We start from the raw sequence: 15,356 nt of genomic DNA on the forward strand, positions 1-15,356 counted from the left end.
CAAACTGGGGGCAATTCTGCCCAAACCAACAGAATTGTCTACATTTCTATGATTTGCCTTATTAATGATTAGATCCTTTCAGCACTATAGAATTTCTGTCTTCTGGCTGTATGTCCAACACACTGATAGACTGAAACCTGGTTTTAGGATTCCAGTACTTGCCTGTCCCGTGGTTTGACCCTCGGAAATTGTCTCTGAGAAGAGAGACCTGGGATCTCGGCTGTGCGCTGAGCCCGTGCCTCCGAGACATCCCCGTTCAGAGGAAAGGTGTGGGCTTCGATATTGTTTTAAGTCTGCCAGCTATTGTTCTGATACTTCTCAGATGTTGTACATACTTTTATTACCCTCTTGATTCCCTGTAAATTTTCTTCTGCTTGGCAAGCCAGCAACGTGTGTGTGGCTGCAGTGAAACCAGATGTATCATACACCCCTTGGAACCAGATTAAAGGTGATTTGTATGATGGGACAAAGGATTATGGGGCGAAAAAGGTCCAGTATTTTGTATTCAGGTTATTTTCCTTATGTTTTCATCACGCCCCTTCTCTGTCAAGAATCAGCTATGACAACGCTTGGATTTTTTGCTTGTTTTCTTTGATAACTTGTCCTACACATTTATTAAGAAATTAAGCCGCTTTAGGGTTTTCTGAGGTTGTAAGCAGGACCCAAGCAGACGTGTCTCGTCTGCAGAGACCTCAGCAACGCTTCACACGGTCGCGGTGGCAAAACTGGCTGCTGAGGAAAGTCCTCGACAACAGGAAGACCAAAGAGCTCGTCCTCACGTGTCCGTATTGCAACAGCTCTATGGCCGGACACAACGTTAATATCAAACAAGTCATGGAGCGTACTCTTTAGATACAGCATGCTGAGAGCCTATAGTAAATAATAATCGATATTACTTAGCAGTCAATATTACAATTTATTATTGGTGTCGGTGTAGCGCCTCAGCACACTAATAATGGGCCATGGCCACGCTGAGCAAGGTGCAATATCATCCCAACAAGGGGAGTGTGCGGCTTAAGTGTGAAGAAACAGGATGTCAAGGTAATCAAGTGTAAAAGAAATGAACCCCAAGAGGATGCTGCTGGTCAGCACAGCATGCGATGGTCCCACCGCATCCCTGGCCCAACCGTGGTATCGCTGCTGTTGTTTGGGAAACAACTTCTGCCCGCGTGTGGCTGCCGCGCCACAACACACACAGGATATCTGAGGGAAGGCCGGGCATTTGATCTTTACTTTGATACCTCCTGACGATTTACACAAGCCGAGGACATGCCCCAGGGTGGTTTTGGTTTAATGTTGTCTAAACACAAAAGCTTGTATAATTAATTTCCTCAGCTTGCCTTGAAACAAAAGCAGACTCTGAGTCCTGATGGGTATCTGGCTCTGCAGCCCTTCTGCGAGGGGCTGCTGGTCCTGTGCTCCTCCGGATTTCTGCAGGGAAAGCTTCAAGAGGGTATTTTCTCCAAAAGAGCAGCATTTAGATGTGCTCCGCGTGGAGGGCTGGGCCTTCTGAGCCTTCGTCTCACCAAACGGCTCATCCCAGGCCCGCGATTCGCAGCCGCTGGAGCGCCGCCGTGCCGCTGGGCCATATTTGGGCAACAAAGGTCCTGCAGAACCGGAGCAAGCGGCAGCTCCGACCCTCCCCGAAGCCGCGGCCCCGCCGGAGCCGCCGCGCTGCGCAGGCACGGCGGCGCGTTTGCACGGCTCCTAAGCAACCCCGGTAAATACAGCATTTCGCAACCTCAACCACAGCGGTTGCTACACTTTCATCTATAATTATCTTCTGCATCAGAGCTCTCAAGAGCAACCGGCCTACCAGATTTTGCAGGATATTTTGCATTCGGCTTTAGTTCGCCTGCCTTTCCTCTTGCAATGCCAGTCAGGATAATATTCCCCAGACAAGAGGAGAAACATAAATACCCTGCAGACCAGAGGAACGTGCAATATGCTGTAAGCCAAGAAATGTCAGCTCGCCGGCCTCGCTTCTGGTTGCTGTTTATATTCCGTGCACTTCAGAGCTTTGTTATGTGAACAAGGACTTATAACGTACTCCAAAAAGCAGCCAAATATAATTCTCGGGGTTTGGAAAGCCCAATACACAAATTATATTTAGGAAAAGAGCTTGTGACTCCAGTAGGACGAGCTAAGACTTTTCCCCCCTCCCGTCAGTGTTTCTCAGAATTACTGTCAAAACTGCAGCTTGGCGATCCTGATATAACATCTCCTCCAGGCACCAGATCACACTTCATTTCGAAGCCAAGAATAGAGCCCAGCATTCTTGATCATCCACATCCTATTTCTGGGCGTGCAGTCTCCTAGCAAAATGTGCACCTAAGCCCGCTCTAGGTGTGAGGCTTAGTAAGGCTCAGGCTCATTCCTCCGGCTGCAGAGCCGGGGAGCTGAAACCCGAAACGCTCGTTGGGCGGTGGGTCTGGAGACACGAGGATCCGCGCTCTGCCCACGTCTTCGCTGCAGCGATCCTCGGGTGTCTGACAAAAGCTCTGGTTTTCATGCTCTTTCGCCAAACTTCAAGCTCCGAATCAAAACTTCCTTAGAACAGGGTTCAGCGCTTCAAAGACACGAAGGAACCCTGGCTAGCTGGCAGTACAGCAAGTCACACAACAAACGCGATTTAATGCCCTGGCTGCTTGATGTGTAAATGGAGTGGAGTGGAAGAGCAGCAGCTTTTCAAGTTCAGAGCCGTATGTTAACGACATCGTTTTGGTTCATTTGGAACCGACGGGAAACACATGCTCGATGCTAAGAAAGAAAGTGAGAGCGTGTTCACCAGCCTGGCAGGCCAAAGGCTGCAAATTTGCATATGCAGGACGAAGATGCAATTACACACGCTAATGATGGGGGTGCAAACCCCACGGAAGCCGGGCCAACCGCTGGGCTGGGGCGTGGCGTTAGTCTGGAACCGCGGCATTAGTCTGAAACCACGGTGTTAGTCTGGAACCGTGACGTTAGTCTAAATCCACGGTGTTAGTCTGGAACTGCAGCGTTAGTCTGAATCTGCGACGTCCGGGACGGGTCTGCAGCTGTGCGGGGAACACCGCGTTGGGAAACCTTCCCGTGCCCTTCCAGCACCTGTGAGAATGAGTTTTACATGTTACACAAGCGGGATTGTTTCTAAATTGTCCGTATCCATTCTTGTTGGTGTCAACAATACGTACATGACAAACTGGCACGGTGACAACTTTGCCATCTTGGGGACCTTGCGGCTGAGCTTCCGCGAGACTTTTGGACGGGGTGCGATGGCAGGAGGGTCGACTTCAGGTGTCACACTCAGCTGCCTCATCCCACTCCGAGACACGGAGAGCCGAGGTCACCAGCCGGGACAGCGGCTCCATCCCAGCGCCTGAGTTGCTGTTAATTCAAGCGGAGCCGGCACGTTTGTACCTTACTCCTTTCTGTTCATTCTGAGTGACGTTCAAGGCAATTGGTGGGGAAACCAGGCTGAGAGAAAACACTTCGTAAACAGCAAAGCTGTTTCTTCTCCTTATTCACAGGCGTTAGGATTTAGAAGTCAAGTCACGTTTTTGTAACCTGGTGAAACCACTGTACTGGCACAAAACAGTAAAAAATCCTTAGGAAATTGACTGTCAAACTGTGAGAGAGGCAGTACTGTTCTGAATGGATTTTCACTCTATTGGAAACTAAATAATCATAAGATCACTGGAGATGCGTGTTTGTAAGTACACATTGGACTGGATGTGGACAGCATGAATTTCAATAAACAATTGCCCTGGAAATGCTAAAACTGTTGGAGGAAGGACACTAAATTATCCGCTCCTTCCTGTTTAGGAAAGCTGAAACATCGGCGAGAGGACAATATCATGATAATATTTTTCCGTACTTGCATGCCGGTGTGGATTTTAACAACAGCAGGGGATGTGAAACCCCAAATTACCAAATTTTCATATGTGCATGAGTAGGCAAAACGCTGATTTTTCTGTTTGAACATGCAAGAGGTCGTACCTGCATTCAGCACCTGCATGTCAGCACGAGGAGCCGCAGAAGAGACGGGTGGTTTGTGCGCAGAATATACCTGCCCTCGTAAAACAACCCGGGGCTCGGCCCCGTGGGTTATTTTGGGCGCTGGAGCAGCAATCCCTGTTCCTGGTCCTGCGTCCTGGTGGGGAGGCGAGCTGGCAGCCCCCACGGTACGCTGGGGTTCAGTGTGTTTCGTAGAGCTGGAGAAGAGGAGGCTGTTCCAGAAGCGGTGCTCTGGAAACCTGCTGGAGAAGGCAGGGCCTGCGCCCGGCCCCTCTGCACGGGGTGCGCATGGGGGGGGCTGACACAGAACCACCGAATCACAGTGTCAGGGACTGGAAGGGACCTCGAGAGCTCACCCAGTGCAATCCCCCCATGGAGCAGGAACACCCAGATGAGGTTACACAGGAAGGTGTCCAGGCGGGTTGGAATGTCTGCACAGAAGGAGACTCCACAACCCCCTGGGCAGCCTGGGCCAGGCTCTGCCACCCTCACCCCCAACAAGTTGCTTCTCATAGTCAAGTGGAACCTCCTGTGTTCCAGTTTGCACCCATTGCCCCTTGTCCTGTCCCTGGTTGTCACCAGAAGAGCCTGGCTCCATCCTCCTGACACTCCCCCTTTCCATATTGATCCCCAGGAATGAGTCCCCCCTCAGTCTCCTCTTGTCCAGCTCCAGAGCCCCAGCTCCCTCAGCCTTTCCTCACACGGGAGATGCTCCACTCCCTCCAGCATCTTGGTGGCTGCGCTGGACTCTCTGCAGCAGTTCCCTGTCCTGCTGGAACTGAGGGGCCACAGCTGGACACAATATTCCAGATGTGGTCTCCCCAGGGCAGAGCAGAGGGGCAGGAGAACCTCTCTGACCTACTGACCACCCCCTTCTAACTCACCCCAGGTACCATTGGCCTTCCTGGCCACAAGGGCCCAGTGCTGGCTCATGGTCATCCTGCTGTCCCCAGGACCCCCAGGTCCCTTTCCCCTACACTGCTCTCTAATAGGTCATTCCCCAACTTACACTGGAACCTGGGGTTGTTCCTGCCCAGATTCAAGACTCTACACTTGCCCTTGTTCTATTTCATTGAATTTTTGCCCACCCAGCTCTCCAGCCTGTCCAGGTCTTGCTGCAGAATTTGCTTGGGTAGGTGGCGGCGTGTCCCCAGAAGCCACAACATGCCACAAAAATGCTTTATAAGCTCATTACCCTCCAGGAGGCAAAACAGAGAAATGAAACTTCTGAGGTTGTACTATTTTTTCCTTCTTAATGGCCAGCAAAGTGTTAATTACCAGCCTGGGTACCATTAAAAGTCTTGGAGCCCTTCCCTTCAAGCCCTTATAGTAAAAAACAAGCATAATCTAGAACTTTGGGCCATTTAGTTACAGGTGAATTTTTTGGTGGCGTTTCTGTGGCAAAACCCCCAAACCCCATAGTGTTTATACAGGGTGGTATAAAACCGTTGATTTTTTCCCCATGCCTTGGTGGAAATTCCCCCATTTTCCCTTGTTCTCAGCTCCATCCACTGGGCGCGTTTGCGCTCCAACGGCAGATCTGTCCACGGGTTCTGAAGCAGAGATGTCCACGTTAAATTTTAACCACGTGTATTACTCTTTGCAGAGCCAAGGCCTAACTAAGCCTAGCGAAGAAGACAAGACGCAGTGGTAAATCTAAGGGCAGGAGCTCACTTTGGAATTAAGAGCAGAATTGGATGGGTTCCTATTGGGTTCCTGTGTGGTGCTGGCAATTAAAAGCAGTCTACTGAGGGATGCAGACAAATCTGGGCAAGGCAATCAGGAAATCTACTGAACCCAGCAGCAGCATGACTAAGAGATATCCCGGTACTATTCCCATCTGTCCCTTGGCTTGTCCCTTTCTCCTTCTTCTCCTCTTTTCCTCCTCTTCTTTCCCCTCCACACCCATCCCCACCTCCCAGGACACGGGGGACTGTGTCACCCCCGCGTTCACCCCCCAGCCCCACAACAGTGCTGGTCTCCAGCGCCTCCAGCACAGCCCGGGGCTGAGCTGCTGGAAGCAGGACCTGGAGTGCTGGGGACAACAGGGTGACACGAGCCAGCGCTGTGCCCGGTGGCCAGTGGTACCTGGGGTGTGAGGAAGAGTGTGGGCAGCAGGTCAGGGAGGTTGTTCCTCCCCGCTGCTCTGCCCTGGGAGGCCCCATCTGCAGAACTGGGCCAGTGCTGGGCTCCCCAGTTCCAGAAGGACAAGGAGTCACTGCAGAGAGTCCAGGGAGGGACACGAAGGTGCTGAGGGGTCTGGAGCATCTTTGTGCCCAGGAAAGGCTGAGAGAGCTGGGGCTGCTGAGCGGAGAAGAGAAGCTGAGAGGGATGTGATCAATGGTCAATATGTCAGGGTGGTGTCAGATGGAGCAGACTCTGTTCAGTGGTGCCCAAGGCCAGGGTGAGGGGCACCGGGCACAGACTGAAACACAGGAGGCTCCATGTGAACATGAGCAGACACTTGTTTGCTGGGAGGTGCCAGAGCCTGGCCCAGGCTGCCCAGAGCGGGTGTGGAGTCTCCTTCTGTGAGCCATTGCACCCCCTGGGATCCTGTGTGATCTGCTCGGGGACCCTGCGTGAGCAGGTGGGGCTGGGACCTGCACAGCTCCCGCAGCAGTGACAGCTGGGGGGCCGGGACTCTGGGGTTCCTCCCGGGCGACCCCAGGGCCGCCCCCACCGCAGCTGCCCGGGGATCACAAGGACGTTCCCTCTCCCGCCGCTTCTGTGTCCATTTACTTAAACGCAGCGACCACAGAAGAGCTCCCGCTGTCCCCATGTCCCCCCCGGTGGCCTGCTGGGGCTGTGTCTCCCGCGGGAGCCTGCCCGCCCGCCCCCCAGAGCCGCCCAGAGCCTCCGCAGGCTGCGACCCGCCCCCTTGTCCCCAACCCCGCCGCCGAGGCTGCGGCCGCCCCACCTGCCCCGCCCCTTCCCGCCCCCGGCCCCGCCCACCCCGCCCGGCCCCGCCCTCCCGCCCCCCCGCGCGGCGCTGGGCAGCAGCGGGGCCGCCGCCATTTTGGAGGCAGCCGGAGCTCCGCACCCGCACCTCGCCGCCCGCTGTCAGCGCAGCCCCGGCCGCCGCGCCCCGCCTCGGCCGCGGCCCATGCCCGCCGGGCCGCCGGCCCTCGCAGCCAGGCAGCGCGCCAGCCGCCCCGCCGCGGGGCGGAGGGCAGCCCCGCACCGTCAGCAGGTGAGACCCGCGGCCGAGCCCGCCGCCCGCGCCGCCGAGCTGTCAGCGCCGCCCGCCCGCCCTCCCGCCGCCGCGCCGGGGCCGAAGCGGGGCTGCCAGCGGGCTTGGCCGGGCCGCGGGCTGCGTCCCCCGCGGCCGCTTCCGCCTTCCTGCGCGGGGCCGGGGCGGCGGGCCCAGGGCCGCGGGGGCGGTGCGAGGCCTGGCCGCCCCCCCGCCCGGCCTCCGCGGCGGCCCCGGCCCCGACACCCCCGGCCCGCCCCGGAGCGCCCGAGGAGCCGCTCCCCGCGGCCGGAGGAGCCGCTCGCCGCGCCCGGAGCGCTGCTGGGGCCGCAGGGCCGCGCCGCCGGCCTCGGGCTTGTTTTTTAGCTTGTTATTTTGTCGTTTTTCCTCAGCCCGGAGCCGCCGGTTCCGGCCGTGCCGCCCCCTGCTCGCAGAGCTCCGCTCGCGGGTCCCGGCCCTGCGCCGCCGGGCCGCCCCGGGCCTCTCCGGGCTCCATCAGACTTTCTGCACGTGTCACAGGTTTCTTTTTTTTTGCTTTTTTCTGTTTGTTTTTGGGGGGCTCGCGGGGGTCCAGGCTGTGGCGCCGCACGCCTGGGCAGCTGTTTGGCTGCGCTGCCGAAGCGGGGGCGGTGGCAGGGCCGGGGGTCAGGCTGCTGGGGGCCCGGCGGGCGGGGCGGATCGGCGTCCGGGCACCGCTGTGCTGAGCGGGGCTGGGAGCTGCTGGGTGGCCCCGCCGGGTCACCTCGCCAAAGTGCCCGCTTGACAAGCCAGCGCCGGCTCCCTCCCGCGTAGGAAGGCCGCGATTCACGCCACTCACAAAAAACAAACTAGGAAGTGAAAAAGAGAAACTGAGAGCTTGAAGGCATCTGAGGTATTTTTCACATCATCTCCCACTTAAAAGTTAGTGTTTTAAAAACTGAAGCTTGTTTTCTTAATGTCCTTTCTTTTTGCCCTCAAAACACCCGAGAAAGTTGTGATTCCGGTCCTGCGCGGGGCTGCACGTTTGAGGCCAAACATGTCAGCGCTCCCCGGCAGGTTTTTGTGATGGAGCGCTGTTCTGAGAATGATGGGAGAATAAACGTGGATGGTTTCTCTTATTGCTCCGACACTTAAAAGCAAACAGGCCACCAGAATACATGAGCGGTAAAAAAAACCTGGTGGATGGTAGTATAGCGATTTCCATAGCAACCAATGGTGACAGCACGGTAAGCAAAGCTGCGTTTTGGAATGGGCGGTAGTGTCACGTAATGATCTCTACAGGTTTGAGTGACCCCAATAAACGTGCTTGGGAGCAGATGACTGAGGGTTGGATAAGAACAAAATGCTCTGAAATTGAAAGCTTGCTTTGTTCGATCTGCAGACGCATTTCTGGTGACTTTTGTACTTTCTTGGTATCGCGTTGCAAATTCGGGGACCGAGGGCAATGTCCTGTCTGGAAATGCTGGAAATCGGTGGTGCTGCAGCGGTGTGTGGGAAGAGCTGGGGCTGCGGTGAGCGGTGCCGGGCAGGGGGAGCCTCCTGCGAACCTCAGGCCGGGGAGCGTTTGTTGTGGGGGCGGCGTGGGGCACCAGAGCATCCTCCCGAACCCTCTGCCGCCCGTCTTGGCGGAGGGACGGGCTGGATTCCTTGGGTTCATAGGTCAGGAGTTGGAGGCTGTCAAAATGAATAGCAGAGAGAAAGCTGTCTGTAAAATCTTGCCTTTGGAGGTTTGTCTGTTTGTTGTTTTTCCTAGTGAGCATCATCAGTCTGTACATGGTTTTCAGAAGGCTCCAGGTCGCTGTCGGGAGCGGCACAGCCTCTTTTGCTGTGCTGGGGATACAGCAAATCCCTTGACGTTGAGGAGCGGGACGAGCTTTCTTAGCCCGTGTTTCTGATAATAAGGTGTGCGCAAGTGTAAGTGTAAAAGCTGTAGATTATATGTTGGGGAAAATGACTTCAGAGACATCATCGAGTAGGATGTTTTCTTAACACCGCGGCTTGGAGTCTGAAGTGTTGGTGCCTGAAGGGCAAGAGCTACAACAGTGTTATAAGCTCAGCCATAAAAACGGGCAGACTGGAATGCCAAGAAATGGAAGAGTATTTTGTTATAGTAAAAGTTTCTGAGGCAATAGTAGAACGACAAGAAGAACTGGGAAACTGGGGTGTAAATGTCACGGGGAAAAGGGGTGAGGTCAGTGGGTTGAGAGCGAAGCAGCAGCTGAGGGGTTGACAGAACTTCAGAACTTTACAGGGAGGGATGTTTGTGGGAGATCTTGTTTTGCTGGGTGTGAAATTATTGAGAAGCTGATTGGGGAGAGCAGAGCTAATAGGCTGTGTTAATGAGCGATGTCGGCCAAGCAGTCAGATATGGAGCCACAGTTCACTCCCAGCCCTATTTATAGGGTAACACGTTTCTGGTCTCAATTATGCTTTGTGGGCCGGGAGTGGGTTTGACTTTGTTACCTCCTTTTCATGGAAAATCTGCGGATGTCGGTGGGTTTATATAAGGCTCAGGGAAAGAATGTGGCCTCTGTGTGACCAGGAGGAGCAACAAAGGAACTTAAGTGTCTTCTTTGATTCAATATTATTAGAAGCAAAAGTCTGTTGTCTTTTCTGGCTGCTGTCATGTTTCTAGGGCGCTTGTTTCTTTAATTGCGATTTTCTCTTTCCCTCTCGCTGTGTTCCTCCCACCATCCTCCCCTCCCCCGTGATGGACTTTTCTCCTCCTTGTTTTGAGCAGCTCAACCAGCCAGCGGTGCAATAACCAATATTGACATTATTATTACATGCCTTGGCTGTTTTTACCTGTGTGTTAAGTCTGGTGTGGGGGCAAATAAATATTGTTTATCTCGGGAGACTAAGCTTTCATAGCCAAGGTTCAAAATCTCAGGCTGAAAAAGCTCGGATTGTTGTGGAATTCGGGTCAGGTCTGCAAATGGGAAATTTGACATCACTGGCTTGTTAATGCCATTTGTTAATGCCATTTTTTGCTTGTTAATGCCATTTAGCCCTCGATAAACTGAGGCAGCGCAAGTGGCTGCAGTAATAAATGGCTGCGTGGCAATGCCTGGAGCCTGCCTGGGATCGTGGTCTTTGGCAGGGGGTTCTGCGGGATGGAGGGATGGGAAGGGCTGTCGGCAGCGGGAGCTGAGCGGCCGGGCAGGAGGGAAGGTAGAACCGCCACGCAGCGTGGCAGCTCCGCAGCTCTTGAGCCGCGCTGGTCATGCTCCCTCTCGGGATCTCTTTTCCCCGTTTCTGCCCGTTTTGTGTCCCGTGCAGGGTTGGGAGCTCTGCGGGGGCCTCTTCGTGTCACCATGTCGCAGATCCCGCGTTTCTTACCCTTCTGTCCGTGTCCTGCGCTTAAGGACTCGGTCTCATCTGGACAGCAGGGGAACCGGAAGGCGTGAGAAAATACCGTGGCGGTGAAATGGCAAAGTTCAAGAAGTTAGATCAGCCAAACGGGCAGAGCTCAGAACTGTTTCCTTACTGAGGCAAACTCAGAACCCTTCACTAGCTCTTGTCCTTGTAGGCAATTGCGTGGTTTGCAAAGTAAACTTTCCAGAAATATTGATCGGTTGAATTCAAGGTTTGTGTTCAGTTGGCAAATCTCTCTGCTGCTCTTTCCGGAATGCCTATGGTACTTGTCTTTTTTTAATATATATTTTGTTTCAGTTCGGCAGTTTGCTGCTGTTGAGCGCTGTGGCCGGCACTGGCACTGATGACCATGAAGTCACTTTGAATCTGATGTTGTTTGGCAGAATTAGGAGCAGGAGCAGCAGCGCGGGGCCTGGCGCTGCTGCCGGGAGCAGGACAGCGAGCCGCGGCGCCGCGGAGCGGAGCAGCTCCTGGGCGCTGCAGCCGGCTGGGAGGAAGAGGGAAATGCAACACAAGATAGTTCAGTTTCGGTTTTGTCTTTGGTTTTTTCTGCTAGACTGAATCCTGTTAGCTGAGAAAACGTGTGACGGGTATGCCTTGACATTTGGTGATAAGCGACTTGGATTCTCTTCTGCGTAGCAATTTCTTTCTTTTCATTCCTCATAGTCTTGCAGAACCTCCAGATTGTTTCAGCTTCTTCCTTCGATGTGCAGCAGGGTGGCGTGAGAAAGGTCACATTTCTTTAGCTGTTTACTTTTCTTCTCTCAGAAGATCCTCTGGTGTGCCACCTGATGGGTGATTTTATGGCAAGACAGAGTTCTTTTTTTCAGAAGGACAATTGAGACTCTGAACTAGCAGGTTGAAGCTGTCTCCTCACGGCCCGAGCTGGAGGACCAAGGCTGCAGTTCCACAGCGACATCCGCGGGCCCCGCTCCAGGTTGCCATGTGTTGGCATTAATATTTGTGTCACCATGTGGTGCAGTCCCTGGATGTCCCTTGCTCGGGGGGTTCTCGGCTGGATCAGCTCCTTGTGGAGTTGCACAAGCGGCGGTGACACAAGGGAGGACGCGGGAACGTGTGAGCCGGGAAGGGAGCAGTGAAAAGAGCTGGATTTAAATAGGGTGGGGTTCAGTTTAACTAATCCAGGTTTGCAGCGCAAGGTGTTGCTGGTTTGTCCCATGGTCCCAGGCCTTCCTCCCCTTCCCCTCTTCATCTGCTGCTGCTTTATTTGGCTGAGCAGGCGGGTGGGAACAGATGAGCTCCGCTGCTGGAGCCTGGGCCGGACAGTGAGCCGGGTTGGGAATGGTGGGGCTGCAGGGGTGGTACTGGTGACAAAAGCCGGGATTCTGCACTAGATTCAGTCAAACTAAGCCTAGAATGAAATATTCAGGTCATGCTCAGTCCCAGGACCTCAGCTCCTGAGTACCCGATTAATGGGCAGCAGATGCTCAGTCAGCACTCTACTTAACAAATTAGAAAATACTAAATGATCATTCCAGCTTAGTTCTATTGCATCTCATCCTTTTTTTTTTTAATATGAAATATTGTTTTTCTTAGTGCTCAGTTGTTTTTTACTACTTCTTCATTCTCCCAGTCCTTATTATACTGCTTTTATATTGCTTTTTAACATTACCGGCTCCATGCTATATCCACTTTTTTTAATTTTCATCATGACTTTCTAAGCCTTTCTTTGCCCCCAGCACTGTGTTTCAGACCCTGCCTTCACGTTCCAGGGGCTGGAGCCCTCTCCCCAGAGTTCACACACGTTATCTCTGGTGCACATGCCTACATCCGAGGAACCCGTTCAGGATTCCTTTTTTAGTCAACGGAGGGAAACAGATGCTTATTTTCTCTTGGTGCAAAAGTCTGAAATAGAGCAGAGTTTTGCTGTACAAGTGCTCATTTCTCTCCTGCTGCACGGGGAGTCTGGCTGACTAATTCACATTAGTCATCCAGAGCATAAATACCTGAACGTTCCGGGAGGCAGCTCCTGGTGCAGGACGCTCGGCAGAGGTTCTGTGGGGACCTCCTGCTCTGGGTGGGGGGTGTGTCCCCTCCTGCTCTGGGGGGGGGGGGGGTGGGGTGTGTGTCCCGTCCTGCTCTGGGGGGGGGGGGGGGTGTGTCCCCTCCTGCTCTGGGGGGGGTTGTCCCCTCCTGCTCTGGGGTGGGGGGGTGTCCCCTCCTGCTCTGGGGGGGGGGGGGTGTCCCCTCCTGCTCTGGGGGGGGGGGGGTGTCCCCTCCTGCTCTGGGGGGGTGTGTCCCCTCCTGCTCTGGGGGGGTGTGTCCCCTCCTGCTCTGGGGTGGGGGGGTGTCCCCTCCTGCTCTGGGGGGGTGTCCCCTCCTCACCCTGGTTCCATTCCAGGTGAAGGCCACTGGGTGTGTTCTGCAGTGTGCTGGGCCCTTAGCACTGTTTGATGAATCTTCTCCCTCTTTCATCGCTGGCTGAGAGGTTCGAAAGCAGTGCCTATAAATGATTCAGAATCATATAGTAGTCGATTTAAGACTGCTACAACAAGCAGACTGCAGTTTTCAGTGGTGTGCGTGAGCAGCAGGTTGGTTTTCCCGGCTGTGCTGCAGCACCAGAGGGGCAGCTGCTCGGGGTGCTGCCTGCCGAGCTTGGGTTGGGAAGATCGCTGCTCCTGCTGCAGAACGCAGGATTTGTCCGTGTTTCCTCAGCGCTTGGCATGGGGAGGATCCTGGGCTGAAAAGGAGTTTATCACTGTTCTAGGAAATGTAAATATAGAGTTTTTTCCTTGTGCTGTCTCTAAAGTCTATTTAATTATGACCAGGCGTAGAGACTGTTTGGTGTGTCTGAGTTTTGTGAAGACTCAAGGCCGGAGGAGCAGGGTAGTTTACAAAACCACAAAGGGATGCCAGATTTTGCAGGAAGGCGCGTAATGTTTTAGGGCTGCGGTGCCAGGAATAAATGCATATTCGATTTCATTGATGTTACACTGTACCCACTGTTTCCTCTTACAAAACAGGCAGCTAATGTCAGTACTTCTGTTTTTCGTGTTTCTTCTGTCGTATCTCTCTTAGCTGACTGTAGTCCCTCTAAAAGAACTGTTAATTAGCGTCAATATCTGTAGTGCTTTCAGTGTGGCCGCTTTCATGCACTGTCCTGTTTTTCCCCTCCGTTTTCAATAGCAGTGCTGGTAGAGAGTGGCGTGTTTTGCACAGAGTCCTCACCGCTTCCACTTTAGTTTGCATGAGTGAAATGGTTTTACTTAATTGAAGTGAACTTATAAGGGCTGTTTTCTCAAATACCTGGCAGAAAACATTGTAATGAAGCGGTGCAGTTCCCAAGAACAAAACTGTCGAATTGTTTTTAGTCCTAGAAGAGAGCAGCTAGTAAAAATATTGAGTGTCTGCTTGGGGTTTACATATATGCGGGAGCTTTTACAAGGAACTGGGAAGTGAAACTGAATCACCTGGTAGTCACAGGCGAACTTTGTCATGCGAGAGCGACGTGGTTGCATAACCGCGGATTGTTGTTAGAGCTGCTGGACTGTGCCCCGGTCATGGAGATATTATTTTGGGAAAAGCAGAAGCTTCACCAAATCACTAACAACCAAACACCGGACTTAGTGTTTGGAGAAACAGGAGGATCTCAAAGGCCGGTGATGAAAAGAAACCAGCTTCTGGTGAGCTGGGTGTTGAAGTGCTGCGGAAGAGGGGCTGGTCTTGCTGCAGGGAGGCCGCTGCCGTTCCTGTGGAGTGAGCGGTTCAGAGTCCTGGGGAAGCGACGGAGGAGACCGGGCAGTGCTGCTGGAAGGGCTGTCTGGAGCCATCTCGCTGCAGTCATGAGCCCAAGTGACATGGGCAGGATTATATAGCTATAGGAATGGATGCTGTGCCTCAAAATGGCAAAATATTCTGTGTGTTAGCGTTAGGGACAATTCTGAGGTATGTGATTAAAGAAAATAGCAGGGCAGAAAAGGTGAAACCCCATACTGGTGTATTTTATAAAAAACAGCAAGGGGAAGTCTGATGATACCTGTGGAATTCTAAAGTATTTCTCGTTGATGATTTTTGGTGTGTATAGAACTTGTGAAGCTTGGTGTTAGGGATGTTGATCAGGCCAAGAGTTTGTGTGGGTGTTTCACCTGTTTAAGTAAGAGGGGAAAAGGTTTGTCCGTGTGTGATGCTTAACGCCCCCTTAACGCACTGGGAGTACGTTGGTGGAACGGAGAGAAGCCTTTCCTGCGTTTTCTCTTGTTCTTCGGCACGTTATATTCCCGTAGTCCCGCACTGGCTTTCGGTACGTGGTTCTGCTCCGCACGCAGACCCTGCGCTGGTGTCTGCACAGCGCCGTATGGCACACGGGCCTTTATCCTGCCCTTCGGATACAGGAGCAACAGAAATGCTATATAAAATGTCACTATAGCGTCTTCCAGCTGAGGAGAAAAAAGCACACCTTACTTGCAGGCTTCATAGGAAGCAAAAAGAACCACTCACCTTAGAAAGGTGTTCCTCATGGGTGGAGAGGTCGGGTTAGAAATGAGCTGGGAGATACTTCACTCCAGCCAAGTTGCTTGGGAGGCCCTTGAGGTGCCGGGTGTTCTTAGGGATTTGGTGCCGGGTGTTCTTAGGGATTTGGTGCCGGGTGTTCTTAGGGATTTGGTGCCGGGTGTTCCTGTGGGGTTGGTGCCGGGTGTTCTTAGGGATTTGGTGCCGGGTGTTCCTGTGGGGTTGGTGCCGGGTGTTCTTAGGGATTTGGTGCCGGGTGTTCTTAGGGATTTGGTGCCGGGTGTTCCCGTGGGGTTGGTGCCGGGTGTTCCCGTGGGGTTGGTGCCGGGTGTTCCCGTGGGGT

The 15,356-nt window shown here is 53.6% G+C and overlaps 1 protein-coding gene and 1 long non-coding RNA gene across 3 annotated transcripts in view; one reads left to right on the forward strand and one right to left on the reverse strand.

Annotated features, from left to right (window-relative positions):
* Positions 1 to 1,209: 1,209 nt before the first annotated feature.
* Positions 1,210 to 4,831, reverse strand: LOC135578269 (uncharacterized). Its single transcript, XR_010469750.1, has 3 exons — positions 3,982 to 4,831; positions 3,177 to 3,561; positions 1,210 to 3,090 (listed from the first exon to the last, which is right to left on the reverse strand). It is a non-coding gene; the product is annotated as an uncharacterized LOC135578269 (long non-coding RNA).
* Positions 4,832 to 6,961: 2,130 nt separating this feature from the next.
* PPP6R2 (protein phosphatase 6 regulatory subunit 2) overlaps positions 6,962 to 15,356 on the forward strand; it is a 93,630-nt gene continuing 85,235 nt past the window's right edge. The window contains exon 1 of one of the 2 annotated variants that reach the window (XM_065049422.1): positions 6,962 to 7,189. The gene's annotated coding sequence lies outside the window, so the exon portion shown is untranslated. Of the gene's footprint in view, positions 7,190 to 7,837; positions 8,061 to 15,356 lie in introns of those variants that run through there. The other variant, XM_065049423.1, reaches the window with a different exon arrangement.

The sequence above is a fragment of the Columba livia genome, chromosome 1, assembly GCF_036013475.1.
Source record: "Columba livia isolate bColLiv1 breed racing homer chromosome 1, bColLiv1.pat.W.v2, whole genome shotgun sequence".
Lineage (NCBI taxonomy): Eukaryota > Metazoa > Chordata > Aves > Columbiformes > Columbidae > Columba > Columba livia.